This window comes from Crinia signifera, chromosome 6 (assembly GCF_055691185.1).
Source record: "Crinia signifera chromosome 6, ASM5569118v1, whole genome shotgun sequence".
Classification (NCBI taxonomy): domain Eukaryota; kingdom Metazoa; phylum Chordata; class Amphibia; order Anura; family Myobatrachidae; genus Crinia; species Crinia signifera.
The window spans coordinates 271,354,517-271,366,637 of record NC_139222.1 but is presented as its reverse complement, the minus strand read 5'-3'; the positions used below and the strand labels follow the sequence as shown (position 1 = coordinate 271,366,637).

At 43.1% G+C, this 12,121-nt stretch overlaps 2 pseudogenes; both read left to right on the top strand.

The window, feature by feature from the left end:
* Nucleotides 1-4,486: 4,486 nt before the first annotated feature.
* Nucleotides 4,487-4,605, top strand: LOC146011259 (5S ribosomal RNA; annotated as a pseudogene).
* A 5,384-nt stretch (nucleotides 4,606-9,989) lies between these two features.
* LOC146011258 (5S ribosomal RNA) lies at nucleotides 9,990-10,108 on the top strand (annotated as a pseudogene).
* Nucleotides 10,109-12,121: the final 2,013 nt, after the last annotated feature.

Here is a 12,121-nt window from a genome sequence, read left to right as displayed (position 1 = left end):
GCCACTGCCCGAACCACGAGACTAGGTTGCCCCTCCCCCTACAGCTGGCAACCGGACCTGTCGGGGGAAGGGCGCCATGCTGCAGGGGGAGAGATAACCCCTGGCCATCGGGGAGGGCAGACTGGCCACATATACCACAGTAACTTCTGTTTTATCATTTGTTTCTATAATGATCCCCTCAGTTTAAAGGGCTTCATAATGGACGCATGAGAGATATGAATAATCCCCCATAGAGAAGGCGAGGAATATGCTGTACAGACAGAAGATTTCCTGCCCTCTGTTTCTAAGGAATATTATAAATATACTGTATATAAATAAGTATAGTCATGATTTTTTTAGCATTTATAGCTAACACAGCAATTTATCAAGATGCAGTATGCGTCCCACAGGGACATACACTTTACATAATAACATTTGGAAGGCGCAACACACACATATCAACATATTACAGACCACCGGTGTATGGTCGGGTGTGGATCATTAAGTTGGGTGACAAGCATTCAGTCGACACCATTAGGTTGACATGCAGAAAGATCGACATGGGTCTAGGTTGACAGTCGACATGGACACTGAAACGTAGCACCGCATCACCTTGCTGTGCTCACCATGCTTCGGGCACGGTGCCTTGCTACGCTCAGCACACTATTTTATTCTCCGTCCACACCTTAGTGGATGGTAGGGTATGAAATACCGCATGTCGGCACATGTCGGCTAAAAAACTGTGAAAAACCCCATGTCGATCTTTTTAGTGTCGATCCTGCCCATGTCGACCTATTGCTTGTGTCGACCTAGACCCATATCAACCTAATGGTGTTGAGCCAATGCTTGTTGACCTAATGACCATATCCCATATGGTCTAAGTCTATTGGGTCTGTAGACACATTCCAATGGTTTTCTAGTATTGTCTACCTATGGCCTCACATTACCAAACGTTTCTAGCTTTCATTCTTGTTCATCTTTGTTGAAAACAACCTTGAATCTGGATTGCGCCTGTGTTTGGCCAAGGCGGCTGCACTGGGGAAATGTTGGAGGGCGGCATGTTTGGGTACACAGAGCAAACCGGCTCACTAAAAAAGTAGAACGGAGAGTGGGGCATTCATGCCAACCTTATCTGCTTTCCAGGAGAAGGCCAGAGTAGAGATGATGCTGACTGATTTGGGAAACCGGGGCGGCTCTTCACGTCATACGGCACCCCCACTGGTGAAGCAAAAAGCTGCTATTCATGGGTCCGTTGTATGGTGGTAGGGATCAACCCGCCCTCTTCCTACGGATTTTTCTTGCCCACTTCATTATGAAGTCAATGTTACAGTACCCAGGCCCAGACCCTCTCTCTACCGCCCTGATAGTGTTACAATTAGGGTTGCCACCTCAGTGATTGTTGATTCCTGGAGATACCCCCACCCCTCTCAATAATGTGCCCGCACGCTCCCGGGAAAGTGGGGCGTTACTGCAAAAGTGGGCGTGGCCTTTACAAAAGTGGGCGTGGCCTGAGGCCTTAAAAAAAAACCACATTATCACAACAACCTTTTTGCCCATTACGTAATATATACATATATATATATATACATACAGACGGCGGCACTCACCCAAAATAATATATATATATATATATATATATATATATATATATATATATATCTAGACCTCTACTCCTTCAAGGACTACGGGAAAAAATAATCACTAAAGAAGAATATCAATATCTAATGAGGTCAAATCCCATTACCCCTATTTTTTATTTTTTGCCCAAGATCCATAAGTCTTTACAAAATCCACCAGGACGACCTATAGTGGCAGGGATCGATTCCCTGACCTCAAATTTGTCAGAGTATGTGGACATTTTTTTACGGAAATATGTGACGAACCTGCCAGCCTATTTGAAAGACACCACTACGGTTTTAAATCTTTTAAAAGATTTTAAATGGGAGGAGTCTTTCTACTGGGCCACAATCGACGTCCAGTCGCTGTACACCTGCATTGAACATCAACAGGGGGTTGAAGCATGCAAAGAATTTATGGAAGAGGACCCAACACTCACCCCACAACACAAAAATTTCATATGTGATCTCATGAATTTTATCCTACTGTAAGTCACAATTATTTTAAATTTCTAGACCAGTTTTATCTTCAAAAATGTAGTACAGCGATGGGCACGATTTTTGCACCCAGTTTTGCGAATCTTTTTATGGGAAGTTGGGAGAAACGTTTTATATATACACAGACCATGCTTTTAAAGACAACATCAGGTTTTACAAGAGATATATCGATGATATTTTAATTGTTTGGGAAGGTGATGAAGAACGTTTTATGGATTTTATGAAATACATTGAAGATAACCAAATGAATTTGCGTTTCACGTCTAAAATCAATAAATCTTATATTGAGTTCTTAGATCTGGTTCTGATAGGGGAAGATTCAAAAGTAAACACAAAGAACTACATCAAACAAGTCGACACCAACAGCTTCTTGCACTTTAAGAGTAATCACCTACGTAAGTGGAAAGAAAACATCCCGTACTCGCAGTTTAACCGCATCAAAAGAAATTGCAGCAGATACGAGGAATGTGAAACCCAACTTGAGATGTACACAAAAAGATTTGAAGAAAAAGAATACCCCACTGTAATTCTTCAGAACGCAAGAACAAAAGTGAGGAACATTGAAAGAGAACACCTGCTTGAATACAAAAATAAAAAGGAGAACAAAGAACATGTAGCCTTCATCACCACTTTTAACCAACATGAGCTAACAATAAAACAGAGCCTGAAAAAACACTGGAACCTGTTACTCATGGATCCGATCCTTAAAGAAATACTACCACCACATCCCGAAGTGATCTTCAGGAAGTCCAAAAAAAGACATTCTAGCACCAAGCTTACTCACAACGAAAAACACCCAACCGCACCCTGGTCTGAAATGCACAGGATCATACAAATGTGGAAAATGTAATATTTGCAGATTCGTTCACCCCACCTGAAAGTTATTCACTAACCACAATGACACTAAAGAATACCGCATCAAAGACTTTATGAACTGTAACACCTCATCCGTCATCTATCTTCTAGAATGCCCCTGTCATCTGAAATATGTTGGCAAGACAAAAAGACCCCTCAAATTAAGAATTCAGGAGCACAGCAGAAACATAAAGAACAAAATCGACAGCCACGCTCTGTATAAACATTTCGAGAACCATCACAATGCTAACCCCGAGGGATTGACCTTTAAAGCCATTGAGTGGGTTAAGCTTGGACCAAGAGGTGGCGATCTGGCGAAAAAACTATCCCAACGGGAAATGTACTGGATATTTGAATTAAACACTTTACATCCCTTGGGTTTTAATGACAACTATGAGATAGCGCCATTCTTATAAGGTCATTCTGGTTTTATCTTTTATCTTTTATCCCTTTTCTTTTACTCTTTTAAAACTTTCCACCTGTAACTCACGCCTCACAATTAACTTATATAGTATATTGTAAGAACCAAATAAAGGCCCTTATTCTGATTGACGCGTACTTTACCGCATACTTTCGGATCGCGTCTTTACGGCGTCTGCGCATGCGTGGAGAACGCAACGCGCATGTGCCACGCCTTGACTCCGTACCTGTTCGGCCAAATCCCGTCCAAAACTGTTCCCCGCAATCAGTCGGGAAATATGGGCGTATTATGGGCGTCATGCGGAATGACACATGGGCGTAGTTTCAAAGTGGGCAAAACGGGGCGGAAACATGGGCGGACACGGGGGAGTACACTTATGTTGGGGGGCGTACATTCGGATACCACTCCGAATGCACGCGATCAAAAAGGGAAGAAATGTGCGGTGTCCACAAGTGTACTATTGCTTTGCGGACACCACTCGTTCATGCGGTAGGCGAACGTACGCCTAATGACTACAAGCATTAACACCTGAACCCAATAGAATCGACTCCTTTACTCATTACTCACTAATAGGACGCTTGTCAGTGCTTTAATTGAAACCATTGCACTTCAATTGCTGTAAGGGTTAATGTGTGCAATGCATGTGTTAGGCATGCTTGTAAGGATATATTGGCATCTAATTGATTCCAATTCCAAATAAGAAGTTTTTTATGAGGATAGGTAATTGAATAAGTGGGTCATGTGATGTATTGCAGAAGATACATAATAGTGGGTTGTTTGGCGTAAATACTCCGCTTACGTGCGGTAGCACCGCTTGGCTCCCGTTCGGCGGATGCGGTATTCCCGAGCATACTCTGTAATACTCTGTAATACCGTGCAGAATCGGAGTGTTTCTCCCGCACACGCATGGTTTGTATGTCGTCCGTAAACACGCCCTGTTCTTAAAGAGTGAGTCCGTCCGAATGCGGAGGACCCGTGGGCGTTTCTACGGACGATGGCCGCACGCGGCAGAACACCGTGGCGTGCGGACCGCTCCGTAAGAATGCGGGAATATCCGCACCGATCAGAATAAGGGCCAAAGTACCGGTACTTAAACCTCCAGATGTTTGTTGCATTTGTCTACAGTCAAACCACACTTGTTACGCCCAATCTCGTCCGATCTTGGAAGCTAAGCAGTGTTGGGCCAGGCCAGTACCAAGATTGGAGACCTCTTGGGAAAACCTGGTGCTGTAGCACCCAACAGGGAGTTCGTACCAGAGAATCACATGGTTCATGCAATTAGTAGCAATTAGCACTTTAGCACTCTCTTGCCTATCTCTGGAACGTACCCACTTACTCACTATAAGACTAATCCTGTAGTGACACCATACACATGAACTTCTAGCAGAAATATCACAGTGGATATCAATATATTAGTAATAATTAGCATCATTTTTTATTATATGATGTACAGTAATATCACTCTAACTCACCATCACTATTTCCTAATAACCGGCAATACAATAACTACTTGAATCACCAATGCAATTAAGATTCTGGGCCAGATGCACTAAGCTTCAAAAGTGATAAAACAGCCAGCCAATCAGCTCCTACCTGACATTTTCCAAACACAGTCTGTGACATGGCAGGTAGGAGCTGATTGGCTGGCTGTTTATCACTCTCCATTTTATCACTTTTGAAGATTAGTGCATCTGGCCCCCTATCACTATCATACTCTGATTTATGTAGTATCACCCTAATTCTTTAATCATAAGTCACCACGGCACCTATGTAAATGAATACAGCCTGGAATAGATTTAGTTACTTTGTTGTTTTTTTGTATGTTTTCATATTGGAATCCCTCCGGCATAAAAAGCTTCAAGGAGATGGCCACAATACGTAATTCACACAGAAAAAATCTTCTACAAAATGGCCGCCGGCACACGTTATTACGGACACATCCGCAAGGGCTATAAGAAGAAAATCCCCTGAGCTCTGCAGTAAGCTGGCACATGCGCACCTAACGGAGAAGGTCACCGCAGATCCAGAACATCCTCAAGCCGGACAATAGCGCTATGAGGATGCCGGAAACGTGGCGGAAGTGCCACAATACACGGACTTTACTGACTATAAATGTTTCTAGTTGTCAAAAAATGTTTTTAACATAGCGTTCTAGCTCACTTGAGTCCCAGCTCACTATACTTATATATGTTCAGTCCCCTGTCTGTGCTTATACCTGTACAGCCGTTTTGATAGATTTAATTAGCAGGAAGTGATGTCACATCCCCTTGGCATACATACAGGTATAAATACATGTCAGACTTCATTTGTTCTCCACCCCTTGAAGAAGTCACATCGACGAAACGCGTTGGAACACCTACCTCCTACTACCTCATAAGTTAAGGATTTTTATATCTAAACCTTTTTTTTATATATTTAAACCTGTCTTATATCTAGTTCCTCCAATTTTTAGATACATGTGTCGTTTTTTATCTAATTCCCCCCACTAATATACCCTTTTTTATATACTACCTATAATATTGTCCTTTTAAGTATACAATTGATATGTCCATGTATGCATAATTGTCCTTTTTTTCATTGTCCTATCCTTTTATTGTCATCCCAATAAATACTTTTTATATATATATATTTTTTATATTTTTTTATATCTTTTAAATCCACAATAATTGGTCGCCAATATCTTTTTACATTTTTCTCCGTAAACCTATAAGTAACGTACCATTACTTTTACTAAAAGATAGGCTGACACCTTCATAACATAAGGGAATATTATTGTAAGTCAATTTAATTCAGCACAAGTGGCGCCTCTTTTCCAAAACAAATATATATATATATATATATATATATATACAGGCAAAAACGGCGGTACTCTCCAGTTTTGTTTTCAAGGATTAAAAGAAAGCCTTTATTGATCCTACGGCGTTTCGGGTTTCCCCGTTCTCAAGGACATGTCAAGGCTTTCTTTTAATCCTTGAAAACAAGTCTGGAGAGTACCGCCGTTTTTGCCTGTATATCTACCCTGGTGCTGCTATCACCATTGGATGGTTACCCCAGCAAGTATTTGGACTTTTTGAAACAGAGTGCCGGGCCCACCCCTGCTACTATATATATATATATATATATATATATATATATATATATATATATATATATATATATATAGCAATGTAGTAGGGGCGGCACTCCAAGCAGATGGTTTAAAACGAAACAGTTCAGCAATGATGCGGTGCCCTCCAGTATGTTACAGTGTTGTTGACACCGATGTATGGTTGTGGGGGACGGCGGCACTCGCAAAATGAAGACACAGGAGACCACTTTCTCACAACGTTTTAGGGCTGTGTTGCCCCTTTATCAAGTGCAAAAAAACAAAACCTTGGTTTTTTGCACTTGATAAAGGGGCAACACAGCCCCCGAAACGTTGTGAGAAAGTGGTCTCCTGTGTCTTCATTTTGCGAGTGCCGCCGTCCCCCACAACCATATATATATATATATATATATATATATATATATATGAGCCAAAGAAGAAGCAGCACTCCATCGATTTTGTTAGTAATTTCTTAATTCAAACAAGCAATCTATAGCAACGTTCCAACACAACGTGTTGTCATCAGGCTAAATTACAAATGACAATAGCATTCCTTATATTCCCCCTCACACTCACCAGCCCGCGAAACAACCACCAATGCCGGTGAACACACAAAAGTGACATCCTCAAGGTGAGACGCTAGCAACGCGTCATACATAGAAGGACGGGTTACCATACGGACAGCGGCCGCCGTACACAACCAGTGCGACTTTCTCGGCTCCTGATTGGCCGCTAGGCGGCCAATAGAATCAGTCTGAGGAGAGGTGCGGAAGATGAACATCTCTGCGTCTCTCCAGTCCGTGAGCGGGTACCAGTCGGGAGCTGAAGATGCCGGGGTCGTCGCCGGGTACCAGGTGAGTAGGATTTCCTTCCTCAGGTACCCCTTAGGATTACTACGGATCCAGGACCCCGGAATCTTCAGCCCAGGAGCCCCGGACCCCGGACCAGCCCCGGAACCAGGACCAAGGCCCCGGAACCGGACTCTTCAGCCCTGGAGCCCCGGAACCAGGACCAAGGCCCCGGAACCGGACTCTTCAGCCCTGGAGCCCCGGACCCCAGATCCAGGGATCGACCCACGGGCTCAAGGTAGGTAAGTATCAGTATGTGTGGGCTGTGGATGTATTAAACGTTTATTTTTCTGGGTGTCAGTGTGTGTTTTGTTTAACTATTTCTTGTACTGTGGAACTACAAGTGCCAGCGGGCCCTTTAATGCCCCACATGCTGGGACTTGTGGTTCTCCAAGTCCCAGCATGCGGTGTAGGCTTGCTGGGACTCATAGTTCTACAGTATAAGACAATAATTTTTATTCTTTTTTTACACTTTTCATCAGCCCGATGCCCACCGCCCAGGGGCATCGGGGACAGCCCCAGACTTTCAGCATGGGCTGGTAAGTCCTGGAGGGGGGGACCCCTTCTTTGGGGGGGGTCCCCACTTCCCCAGGACCCCTGCCCATGCTGACCAGCCAGCGGGATAATGCTTTGGCCATGGGACCTTATATAATAAGTGTCTCCCGGCTGTGGCATTACCCTGCTGGCTGGTTGGGTCTGGTGTTGGTTCTTGAAATGTGGGGGACCCCTAGTCATTTTGTCCCCCGTATTTTGGGAACCAGCGCCGGCCCTTGAGCCTGGTGCTGGTTTCATTAAATCAAGGGGACCCCTATTTGTCGGGGACCGTGATTTTATGTCACCAGCACCGGCTCAATGAGCCCGGGGCTGGTTATGCTCTGGCGGGTTTTTATTTTAGGTACTTATGTATTATCTGGGCTCCCATGTTAAATGCACCCCATTTTTTCATACCCCTACTATCCAACTACGCATGGAGTTGATTTTATATAGTGTGGCGAGCGTAGCGAGCCACCGTGCCCGAAGCGTGGCGAGCGCAGCGAGCCCCGCGAGGGGACGCGGTCCCATAAAAAAAACGGGAGCCCAGATATTACATAAGTACCTTATTTTATTTTAAATTGTGATTTCCTGCAAATGTGCGATTTTCAGGACTAAAGAAATCGCATCAAATCACACCTATTCGCACTATTTGGGCCGTTTTACGCATCTCATTAAATATGCGAAAAACGGCCCAATCTTGCGATTTTCAAAAGTGCGATTAGGTGCGATAAAAAACATGCAGGGTGAAATGTAATAGGATGAGAGAATCAGAAAGTGAGAGATTTGGTAAGAAATCTCCAGTTTTTTTAAAGCGGCAATCATTTACACTGCAAAACCAGTTTGATTGTGGAGTATAAATGATTGCCGCTTTAAAAAACCTGGAGATTTCTTACCAAATCTCTCACTTTCTGAATCTCTCATCCTATTACATTTCACCCGCAGATTTTACCGCATCCCATAGAATGTCACCCTATAAGTGGTTTGATCTTGAAGGTGTTTCATAACTTGAAGGTTGTACTTAGCTTGATCCTGGATCACCAGGGCACCCCCCTTATCCACAGAGCAGAAAACTAATGACTCGTCTTGAGTCTGTCTGTCTAAAGGCTGTGGGGGAATAGTGCGTCCGATTCCGGAAGCAGGCAGCCAGCAGCGTCGGCACACGGGCACGGGTAGAGAGAGAGTGCAATGTCACTGGGCAGAGAGAGAGAGAGTGGAGGGCTGGACAGGAGGCTTTTTCAGACACCTAGATTCTGGGAGAATCCCGGAATCCGGGAGACTGGAAAAGCCTCCTGGAGGGTTGCCACCAAAAACAGGAGAATCCCGGAAATCCCGGAGAGGTGGCAACCCTAGTTACAATCCTTTAAAAACATTGCAGCACAATGTGCATGTCTCGGACACGGGGGAGTACACTTATGTTGGGGGGCGTACATTCGGATACCACTCCGAATGCACGCGATCAAAAAGGGAAGAAATGTGCGGTGTCCACAAGTGTACTATTGCTTTGCGGACACCACTCGTTCATGCGGTAGGCGAACGTACGCCTAATGACTACAAGCATTAACACCTGAACCCAATAGAATCGACTCCTTTACTCATTACTCACTAATAGGACGCTTGTCAGTGCTTTAATTGAAACCATTGCACTTCAATTGCTGTAAGGGTTAATGTGTGCAATGCATGTGTTAGGCATGCTTGTAAGGATATATTGGCATCTAATTGATTCCAATTCCAAATAAGAAGTTTTTTATGAGGATAGGTAATTGAATAAGTGGGTCATGTGATGTATTGCAGAAGATACATAATAGTGGGTTGTTTGGCGTAAATACTCCGCTTACGTGCGGTAGCACCGCTTGGCTCCCGTTCGGCGGATGCGGTATTCCCGAGCATACTCTGTAATACTCTGTAATACCGTGCAGAATCGGAGTGTTTCTCCCGCACACGCATGGTTTGTATGTCGTCCGTAAACACGCCCTGTTCTTAAAGAGTGAGTCCGTCCGAATGCGGAGGACCCGTGGGCGTTTCTACGGACGATGGCCGCACGCGGCAGAACACCGTGGCGTGCGGACCGCTCCGTAAGAATGCGGGAATATCCGCACCGATCAGAATAAGGGCCAAAGTACCGGTACTTAAACCTCCAGATGTTTGTTGCATTTGTCTACAGTCAAACCACACTTGTTACGCCCAATCTCGTCCGATCTTGGAAGCTAAGCAGTGTTGGGCCAGGCCAGTACCAAGATTGGAGACCTCTTGGGAAAACCTGGTGCTGTAGCACCCAACAGGGAGTTCGTACCAGAGAATCACATGGTTCATGCAATTAGTAGCAATTAGCACTTTAGCACTCTCTTGCCTATCTCTGGAACGTACCCACTTACTCACTATAAGACTAATCCTGTAGTGACACCATACACATGAACTTCTAGCAGAAATATCACAGTGGATATCAATATATTAGTAATAATTAGCATCATTTTTTATTATATGATGTACAGTAATATCACTCTAACTCACCATCACTATTTCCTAATAACCGGCAATACAATAACTACTTGAATCACCAATGCAATTAAGATTCTGGGCCAGATGCACTAAGCTTCAAAAGTGATAAAACAGCCAGCCAATCAGCTCCTACCTGACATTTTCCAAACACAGTCTGTGACATGGCAGGTAGGAGCTGATTGGCTGGCTGTTTATCACTCTCCATTTTATCACTTTTGAAGATTAGTGCATCTGGCCCCCTATCACTATCATACTCTGATTTATGTAGTATCACCCTAATTCTTTAATCATAAGTCACCACGGCACCTATGTAAATGAATACAGCCTGGAATAGATTTAGTTACTTTGTTGTTTTTTTGTATGTTTTCATATTGGAATCCCTCCGGCATAAAAAGCTTCAAGGAGATGGCCACAATACGTAATTCACACAGAAAAAATCTTCTACAAAATGGCCGCCGGCACACGTTATTACGGACACATCCGCAAGGGCTATAAGAAGAAAATCCCCTGAGCTCTGCAGTAAGCTGGCACATGCGCACCTAACGGAGAAGGTCACCGCAGATCCAGAACATCCTCAAGCCGGACAATAGCGCTATGAGGATGCCGGAAACGTGGCGGAAGTGCCACAATACACGGACTTTACTGACTATAAATGTTTCTAGTTGTCAAAAAATGTTTTTAACATAGCGTTCTAGCTCACTTGAGTCCCAGCTCACTATACTTATATATGTTCAGTCCCCTGTCTGTGCTTATACCTGTACAGCCGTTTTGATAGATTTAATTAGCAGGAAGTGATGTCACATCCCCTTGGCATACATACAGGTATAAATACATGTCAGACTTCATTTGTTCTCCACCCCTTGAAGAAGTCACATCGACGAAACGCGTTGGAACACCTACCTCCTACTACCTCATAAGTTAAGGATTTTTATATCTAAACCTTTTTTTTATATATTTAAACCTGTCTTATATCTAGTTCCTCCAATTTTTAGATACATGTGTCGTTTTTTATCTAATTCCCCCCACTAATATACCCTTTTTTATATACTACCTATAATATTGTCCTTTTAAGTATACAATTGATATGTCCATGTATGCATAATTGTCCTTTTTTTCATTGTCCTATCCTTTTATTGTCATCCCAATAAATACTTTTTATATATATATATTTTTTATATTTTTTTATATCTTTTAAATCCACAATAATTGGTCGCCAATATCTTTTTACATTTTTCTCCGTAAACCTATAAGTAACGTACCATTACTTTTACTAAAAGATAGGCTGACACCTTCATAACATAAGGGAATATTATTGTAAGTCAATTTAATTCAGCACAAGTGGCGCCTCTTTTCCAAAACAAATATATATATATATATATATATATATATATATACAGGCAAAAACGGCGGTACTCTCCAGTTTTGTTTTCAAGGATTAAAAGAAAGCCTTTATTGATCCTACGGCGTTTCGGGTTTCCCCGTTCTCAAGGACATGTCAAGGCTTTCTTTTAATCCTTGAAAACAAGTCTGGAGAGTACCGCCGTTTTTGCCTGTATATCTACCCTGGTGCTGCTATCACCATTGGATGGTTACCCCAGCAAGTATTTGGACTTTTTGAAACAGAGTGCCGGGCCCACCCCTGCTACTATATATATATATATATATATATATATATATATATATATATATATATATATATATAGCAATGTAGTAGGGGCGGCACTCCAAGCAGATGGTTTAAAACGAAACAGTTCAGCAATGATGCGGTGCCCTCCAGTATGTTACAGTG